Raw genomic sequence first — 10145 nt, 5'->3', positions numbered from 1 at the left:
CAGGGACCGGCTGGTGAAGTTCAAGCCAATAGGGAGTACTGGAAATACTGTGTGCAAGCTTCCAAAAAATGTCCTTAAGAGACAACTGAGGTGTAAGTACATTCTCCCTCCTTTTGTGCTCCCTGGAATGTGGATCCTGAACCAGGAGATGAGGTCTTTGTTCTATTAGTATCAGATCAGAAAACTGGAAGTAGCCTGGGTCCTAGACAACTGTGGAGTCACTGTGCCATTCTAGGAACTTAAAGTGCTTTTCCTTTGGTCTTGTCAGCCTCTCTGAAACATCACTGCTTTTCATTTAGATGATGTGTAAGCCCAAGTTCTACCATCCCTTTGAGTTCCTCATGTCTGGGTGCTGCCATGCGTGTGTGCAACATACATGCTAAGAAACTTCTCTTTGTTTTCTTTTTTGCTGACCTATCTGTCGCTGGTCTAATTTTCCAGGGCCCCAGCTGAAGAATCCAGAAGAACAGAAAGAAAAAAGATTTTTTCCCCCTCTCTTACACTGAAACAGTTACCTTACCACCAAAAGTGAAGCCACTTAGAATCCAAAATCACTTTTGTTGAGTCACAGCTAGAAAGAGGCTGGTGGAACCTGTAGTAATTATTGGTCTGTCATAATAAGCAGTCCCAAGAATTATGCCTCATATAATAAATGTATCATTTCACTGACACTAATCACATTCTCAAGGTTGTAAGGAGCAATCTTTACTTCTTATTTAAATGAGAATAAAAGACTTTGACATTACATGGGGGTTTTTTTCATAACCTTCAGAGACACTTTTTAAACTCCATTCTATTTGCTTGACTTCATGCAATGAACAGTTTATAATTATAAGCAAGTAAGCTAAAGATATATCTTTCAACTGACAAAAACAAAATGTAGGAAGCAAGAATAAGCTATTGAGGCAAAAATAGACCTCATATTCTTGCTTCTCGCTCTGCCACTGCAGGCTGAAACTATAAGATACTGGTTACCACTGATGAACTATTTTTTTAAGATTGTATTTATTTATTCATGACACACACACACACATACACAGAGTGAGAGAGAGAGAGAGAGAATGAGAGAGAGACAGGCAGAGACACAGGCAGAGGGAGAAGCAGGCTCCATGCAAGGAGCCCGATGCGGGACTCGATCCCAGGTCTCCAGGATCACACCACGGGCCAAAGGCAGGCGCTAAACCGCTGAACCACCCAGGGATCCCCCTAATAAACTATTTTAACAAAAGGGTCATCCCTGCTTCCACGGGGAGACTAATTTTCATGTAAGTTCCACTGGAATACAAAAAAATTAACAGGCATATCATTTTGCTCAACTATGTCCAGGAGAATCTAAAATTTCAACATGAAATTATAGTACAAGAAGAGTACAGTTTATTCAAAAGAAACTTCACGTAAATCTTTGTATCAAGCAAGTCACTCCATCTCCATCATCTACCTAGAGTTCCTCTTTTTTATCATTTGCATTTTCAAATATTCAGCTTCTGAAAAAGGAATGCAGTTAGAGTTAAACTGCCTAAAAAAAGGAAGAATAACAGCAGCAACAAGAACAGCTACAAAAAAAGGAACCCTGAGACTGACCCCACTGTTTGGCCATGTCTACAAAATCTGTGTTCCAGAAGTCAGCAGGAGGCTCCCAGTCTCTTGGCATTGGTAACCAGGTAACGGTCGGTAACATGAGTTTCCACTGGCAGCTATCTCCCCTCCAATCACTAGAAACCTGGGCCTCCAGGTTTATAGAAGTCATGATAAATGAAATAGCTCTGTAAGAAGAAAGCATTCTTATAGGTCACTAACTCCCCAAGCCTTGCAGCTTGATAAGTGGTATTTGATAAGTGAATGGCACACAATTTAGTTTGTCAGAAGAAAGATCTGTGTTATGGGTTCTGAGATCCCATCTAAATCAATGATCTTGCACAAGTCTACACATTGGACAAACGTATTTTTTCTTTTTAATTAGAAAATTTTCCAAACTATGCCTCAGTACAGGGAATAAGATAATGAATTACCATGTGCCCATCACCCAGTATAATAAGCTGAATAGTAGCCCCCCAAGATACCTGAGTCCTTAATCTATAGAATCTGGAAAATCTTTAAAATAAGGGCACCTGACTGGCTCAGTCAGAGGAGCATGTATTTCTTGGTCTCAAGGGTCCTGAGTTCAAGCCCTATGTTGGGTGTTGAGATTACTTAAAAATAAAGCCTTTAAAATGTGTGTGTGTGTGTGTGTGTTTGTAGACACATACACACACACACACACACACATATATATACACACATAGAGATATACACACATACATATTTATATATGTTTATAGAATCCAGGAATATTTCTTTATATGAAAAAAGGGTCTTTTCAGATGTGTTTAAGTTAAGAATTTTGATATAAAGTGATTGATTATTTTGGATAATCCAGGCAGGTCCTATCACATAATCACAGGTAACCTTATAAGAGGGAGGAGGCAGAGAGAAATTTGACTTCAGACAAAAGAGAAGAAGGCCATATGATGGAAGCAGAGGGAAGTAGATGTTGTGCTGCTGGCTTTGAAGACAGAGGGAGGGGACCTGAGCCAAAGAACACAAGGGGTGTGCTCACAATGCTGGGAAAAGCAAGAAATGGATTCTCACCTTGAGTATCCACAGGGAGTGTGGACCTGCAGACACCTTGATTTCAGCCCAGTTAAAGTGATTTTGGACTTTCTGCCTCAGAACTAACTGTAGAACAATAAACATGTATTATCAATGGAACAGAATAAAGAATCCAGAAATGGACCCTCAACTCTATGGTCAACTCAACAAAGCAGGAAAGAATATCCAATGGAAAAAAGACAGTCTCTTCAACAAATGGTGTTGGGAAAATTGGACAGCCACATGCAGAAGAATGAAACTGGACCATTTCTTCACACTATACACAAAAATAGACCCAAAATGGATGAAAGACCTAAATGTGAGACAGGAATCCATCAAAATCCTAGAGGAGAACACAGGCAACAACCTCTGCGACCTTAGCCACAGAAATTTCTTGCTAGACACGTCTCCGAAGGCAAGGGAAACAAAGGCAAAAATGAACTAGTGATACTTCATCAAAATAAAAAGCTTCTGCACAGCAAAGAAAACAGTTGACAAAACGACCTACAGAATATTTGCAAATGATGCATCAGATAAAGGGCTAGTATCCAAAATCTTTAAAGAACTTATCAAACTCAACACCCAAAGAACAAATGATCCAATGAAGAAATGGGCAGAAGAAGACATGAACAGACATTTCTCCAAAGAAGACATACAAACGGCCAACAGACACATGAAAAATGCTTCACATCACTCAGCATCGGGGAAATATAAATCAAAATCACAATGAGATACCACCTCACACCAGTGAGAATGGCTAAAATGAACAATTCAGGAAATGAGAGATGTTGGCAAGGACGTGGAGAAGGGGAAGCCCTCTTGTACTGTTGGTGGGAATGCAGACTGGTGCAGCCACTCTGGAGAACAGAGTGGAGGGTCCTCAAAAGTTGAAAATAGAGCTGCCCCATGATCCAGCAATTGCACTACTGGGTATTTATCTCAAAGATACAAATGTAGTGATCCAAAGGGACACCTGTACCCCAGTGTTCATAGCAGCAATGTCCACAGTAGCCAAAGTATGGAAAAAGCCTAGATGTCCATCAACAGATGAATGGATTAAGAAGATGTGCTCTATATATACAATGGAATATTACTCAGTCATCAGAAAAATGAAATATTGCCATTTGCAATGACCTGGATGGAACTAGAGGGTATTAAGCTAGGTGAATAAGTCACAGAAAGACAATTATCATATAATCTCATTCATATGTGGAATTTTAGAAACAAAACAAGATCATAGGGGAAGAGAGGAAAAAATAAAACAAGACAAAATCAGAGAGGGAGACAAACCATAAAAGATTCTTAAGTATAGGAAACAAACTGAAGGTTGCTGGAGGGGAGAGAGGTGGGAGGATGTCACTGGGTGACAGACATGAAGGAGGGGATGTGATGGCATGAGCACTGACTGGGTGGTATTATGTAAGAATGATAAATTACTGACCTCTATCTCTGAAACCAGTAATACATTATATGTTAATTCATTGAATTTAAATTTTAAAAAAAGAAAAAAATGAGGTTAAATTGGCAGCAGCCAAAAAAAAAAAAAAAAAAAAAAACGAACCAGAAAAATATGAACTGTAAAGAAAAAAAAATTTCTCTAGAAACAGTTAAGTCTAGATAACTCAGATACACACAAGGAGGAGGACACTCACACACACTGGGAGAGAAGTCTCTAAACGGCTGAGGACAGCATATCCAGATGTTCATAGTAACCAGACCATTTTCTACATCTAAAAAACCCAATCAATTAGTAAAAATAACAACAATAAACATCTTTTGTAAAATGGTATATGGGCAGCTCTATTGTACTAGTGGTAAGTAGTTCTGGAATAAAGTCTAATAAGAGCTGAAAAATATTAATTGCAAAACATAAACCTGATTTCAGAGGCTCAAATACTTATCTTCAGTATCTCTATAGAAGAGTATTTCTTATTCCTCCGTTTTAGGCCTAGGTGAGAAAATATTGATCCAGTTTCCAGAGTAACGAAGAAACTCAACTAAGCTTGGTAGACTTCTAAGATCATGTAGGATTTTAAGTTAAGCTCTAACCTATAGGAGTTTTGTCTAAAATTTATTCTGTAAAATAATAGTATATTTTTACTTATAATCTTCTTTCAAACATTTAATAATAAAGAACTTAACCCCCCCCAAAAAAGAATAAATGTGTGTTGTTTTAATCCAAGCTTGTAGTAACTTATTACAGCCACCATTCGTTGAAATGGATACTACCAGTTTCATTGATCACCAACATAAATCAAATGTTGGCCACATATACTCCCTCTTCCTATATTCACTTGCTCTATCCCAATAATATATACAACATATACATATTGGAATACAAATTTGGTATATTATTAAGATATCATTGAAATGAATAATATGATTATTGGGAACTTCTTTCTGCACAGTTGTGTATGTGTCCTTAGGATTTATCCCATGTAAGCTATAAAGTCAATGTACTGTACTTTCAATTCATTTGAAATAATCCTTTCTGGTCAAGTCACAGACCTAGTAGACAATTAACTGTGTTTGTTTCATTTTATTTTCAATTTTCAATGGTTTTAAAACTATGTAAAAGCATGACATGGTTTCATAGGTAAAAAAAGAAGCACATTTAGAAAAGGCTGATACCATTACTGTTTCCTCAAGTTTACCTCTCTCCCCTTATATAGAACCAGTTGTACTGATTTTATCTCTCATTATTTTTTGTTAAAAACATAAATGTTTCATTTTTCTGTCTTTCCTTAGAAAAGGTGCCATTCTGCACTTTGCAAATTTTCATATAACAATGTTTCCTGGAAATCCCTATGCAGAAATACTTAAAGATGCAATATTGTTCCTCATTCCTTTTTTTACAGATGTCTAGCATTTTCTATTGTCAATTAATCCATTAAACCCATAGTCTAGGGATCCCTGGGTGGCGCAGCGGTTTGGCGCCTGCCTTTGGCCCAGGGCACGATCCTGGAGACCCGGGATCGAATCCCACATCGGGTTCCCAGTGCATGGAGCCTGCTTCTCCCTCTGCCTGTGTCTCTGCGCCTCTCTCTCTCTGTGACTATCATAAATAAATAAAAATTAAAAAAAATAAAATAAAATAAACCCATAGTCTATTGAAGAACATGTGGTTCATTTTTCACCTTTTCTTATTCTAATCGGTGCTTCAATGGGTAATTTGTGCACAGAATCATTTCATGTATTTGTTAGTGTATCCTTAGGGTAGATTCCTAGAAGTGGTTATAATTTTGACAAATATCAATAAATTGTCCTCCAAAAGGGTTGTGCCGTTTTTCATTTCTACCTGCCATGTATAAAAGTGACCGTTGGGATCCCTGGGTAGCGCAGTAGTTTGGCGCCTGCCTTTGGCCCAGGGCGCGATCCTGGAGACCCGGGATCGAATCCCACATCGGGCTCCCGGTGCATGGAGCCTGCTTCTCCCTCTGCCTGCGTCTCTGCCTCTCTCTCTCTCCTCTCTGTGCATTCTCATAAATAAATAAAAAAAATCTTTAAAAAAAATAAATAAAAAATAAAAGTGACCGTTGACCAGCAAGGTGTGTTGAACTAGAGCAACAGTACTGGCCAGCACTTGATAACTGCATCCGCAGATTTCCCCCAGGAATTAGAAGAACTTAATGACAAATCATTTCTATAAAAAAATAAATCAGAGCACAGATGAAAATCTTCCAAAAGAAATGAAAAAATGACATATAGAGATGAAAACCACAATGAACATGCTCAGAAGACAAGCAGAACAAAACCCAATTTGCTTATCATAGAAATAAAGGTTATTCACAAAAGTGAAGACTCGAGAAGACAAACCAGAGGAAAATCAGCAAAATCAATGAAAAGGTGCTTAAAAGAAGTCAAATAAGTGAAAGCTATGGGAAATAGACAAAGGACATTCAACACATGCATAATTGATGACTTTGAAGAAGAAAACCTCACACACAGAACAGAAAAAAATATATAATTCAGCAAAGTTTCTGTAAAAGGAAGATTTTAATCTACTGATTGAAAAGACAGACCACATCTCAGGAAAAACTGATTCCAATGCCTCAACACCGAGAATGTGTTCCAGGAAATGTTATTTACTTCAAAGAAAAAGAAAGGATGTGTCAGGCATTAAGACAGGAAGTCCCTATCGGGCAGGACTCCACTTGCTGAGCTCAGTACTGGAAGAAAGTCCAACGGCGCATTTGAGCTCAAGGAAGAGAAACCAACACATCTGAACTTCACCCTAACCAGACAACAGACAAATGTTAAAATTCACGAAATAGACAAATTCTTTTTTAAGAAGGTTAGTGAAACAAATCTCTTTATATATGACAAAGTCCAAAACAATCCTGAGATTCTAGTTATCAAACGAATGTCAACACCATAAAATCTGAAGATGAGAAACAGAACGATCACAAACAAAAATAGGGAAGCAAAGGCAGGGGGTAAGAGGAAAGCTAATGTGCAAAGAAACAAAGGGCTTCATATTTTATAAAGTCTTTAAAATTGGCACTGCGAAAAATGATAGAACCAGCCAAAATTGGGTTATAAATTGTCTTACTTTAGAGATTTGACCTATGACCATGAAAATACCCTAGATAATTATAAAACAAAATTAAATCTTATGAAACTAATACTTTGAGAACTGAAGCCGGGAGCTGAGAGCTGATAGATTAAAAGAGACTTAAAATATAGTAATCCATCAAAATCCATGGGTCTTATTTGAATCTTTATTTAAATAAGGTTGTTATATCATTTATGTTATAATTGCAAAAACAGAATAGAGGGAAAGAAGGAAAAAAAGGGAGGGAGGAAAGGAAGAAAGGCAGGAGAATGTGGAAAAAACTAATTTCATCATAATGAGAAGTTGGTCAAAATTAAAGATTTAAAGACTGAAGTGTATTACACAAAATTATAAAGTAATCCCTAGAACTAAAAACTGAAGTATGAACATTGCAAATTACTAGAAGCAAATTACTAGAAGCTCACACACACACAGGATAAAATATTTCACTTAGTGAAATACAAAAAATAAAGGAAAATAAATGTTTTAAAACCAAATAACAACATGACTGAGACAAATGTTGTCATATCAAAGTTACAACAGGATAAACTCATCTATGAAAAGCTCTTGGATGGGATTTGAAGCGGAGCCCAACAGAGTGATGCACATAAGTGAAGACTCAAACTCAGAACTGCTGAAAATCAAAAGCACATACATGCAAATGCAGGAAGAGGAAGCTAGGGTCATGGTCATGGCGGCAGATGGGGTGGGATTCAGGCACTAGATTGTTAAATGAACCAAGAAAAATGCTTTATAAAGCAGATCTTAAAGTGACGCCTATCTGTGTGCCATGTGACATTGGGTCAAAATACACAGAGAAAAATCTACAGGAAACACACAAAGAAATAAAGGAACATCAGCAAAAGGAGAGACCTATATACATCTTTTGGATCATGACACATTGGGCGAGAAAAAAAAAATCCAAGTCACATATTAACAATGTAGATGTGATTTATAGATATCAAACTTTAGACACTAAAAACTAAGAATTCACCTTCTTTTCAAAGCCTGTGAATACTGGGCATTCCATTTATAGGAATTTACCCTGAATGTCACAGGGGAAAAAAAACCACATTCACAAGAGCATTCGTTGTGTTGTTATTGGTAATAACAAAATGATAGAAAGAACCTAAATCCCATATATTGGGGATTGAATAAGTAATTATGGTAATCCACTCAGTGAAAAAGGATGTTGATGTAAAAAAAGAAAAGAAGAGAAAAGAAAAAAATCTGTATAAATTGAAATGGACTAATTTCAATAATGTATTGTTAAGGCTGAAAAAGAAAAATCCAAGATACAAAAGAAACACCATTTGCATAGGGAGAAAAGGGGAAATAAGAATCTACTACAGGGACGCCCGGGTGGCTCAGGGTGTGATCCTGGAGTCCCGGGATCGAGTCCCACATCGGGCTCTGCATGGAGCCTGCTTCTCCCTCTGCCTGTGTGTGTGACTCTCATGAATAAATAAATAAAATCTTAAAAAAAAAAGAATCTACTAAATATATGTTTATTTTTGCATACAGATAAATCAGAAGCTAATACCACATGTTACCTTCTGCATTTGGGTGAGAAGAGGTAGCCATGAGGCTCCTGAGAATATACCTTTTATTTTTTTAAATTTAATTTAATTTAATTTAATTTTTTAGAATATACCGTTTAAAATAGTTTTCACTGGGGCACCTGGGGGCTCAGTCTGTTAAGTGTCTGCCTTCAGCTGAGGTCATGATCCCAGGGTCATGGGATCGAGCGCCGCATCAGGCTCCCTGCTCAGTGGAGAGCCTGCTTCTCCGTCTGCCTCTGCCTCTGCCTCTGCCTCTGCCTCTGCCTCTTTGTGTGCTCTCTCATTTTCGCTCTCTCTCTCTCTCTCTCTCTCAAATAAATAAATCTTTTTAAAAAAGTTTTGACTTTTAACCTATGTTAATGTTATGCATCTTCAGAAAGCAAAATTAAATTAATACAAGTGGGGAAAAAATCCTAAAACTTTTTTTTTTTTAAATGAACCTGCCTATGGGATCACCGGATAATTTTACAGCTAAATTCTATCAAAATATTAAGCAACACTAACTTCAATGCTATTTCAACTACTCCAGGGCATGGCAAGAATAAGAAGTAAGAATCTTCCAAATTGTTTTCATAGAGTGTAACACTAACATCTGACAGAGGGAACACACAAAAAAGAAAGTTAGCTTTTCAATTATGATTCTTAAAGCAAAATTTGTAAATCATTCATATTTGAAAACAGGTTTTAGCAGCTCATTGAAATAACATTACCTGATGAGCAGGTGGGATTCAGAGCAGGAATGCCAGGAAATATCATTATAGGAAATAAAATAATGTATTTCAGCATTTTTATAAATCTAAGTAGAAATAGAAATAAAATGATCATCTCCAAAGATGCCAAAAGGCATTGGATAAAATTCAATATATATTTATTTAACAGGAAAGGAGAGATGGGTAATGCCTTAATATTGGAATAGAATATATACTTTTTTTTTTTTTTTTTAAGAAAAGGAGAGAGAGAGAATCCTAAGCAGGCTCCACACAGACTATGGAGCTCCATCTCATGATCCTGAGATCATGACCTGAGCCAAAACCAAGAGACCCATGCTTAACCCACTGAGCCACCCAGGCACCCCTAGAATATACACATCCTAATGATATAAATGTACTTATTTATTTATGTGTCTCTGCAGAATTGTATCCTCTATAAAAAGGAAGCATCTGATGACATGCCAAAGGGGAGCCTCTTTCAAGACCTGGTCAACCAGAATGTTCCATATTCCTGAGCAGGATGGTCAGAAAAGGTTTAGGACACAGCGCAAGCCAATGAGATCTTAGCCCCAGATTTTTGCTGGGGATCCCGAGAAAAAGGTTTTCCTACCCTGAGGAGTCAGACCTTCCAGTTGTGCTTATAGAGACAGATCAAGCCTTGAAAGTTTCACAGGATCCATTCAGACTTCT

Source organism: Canis aureus, chromosome 36 (genome assembly GCF_053574225.1).
Source record: "Canis aureus isolate CA01 chromosome 36, VMU_Caureus_v.1.0, whole genome shotgun sequence".
NCBI lineage: Eukaryota > Metazoa > Chordata > Mammalia > Carnivora > Canidae > Canis > Canis aureus.
Note: the sequence above shows the minus strand (reverse complement) of the source record.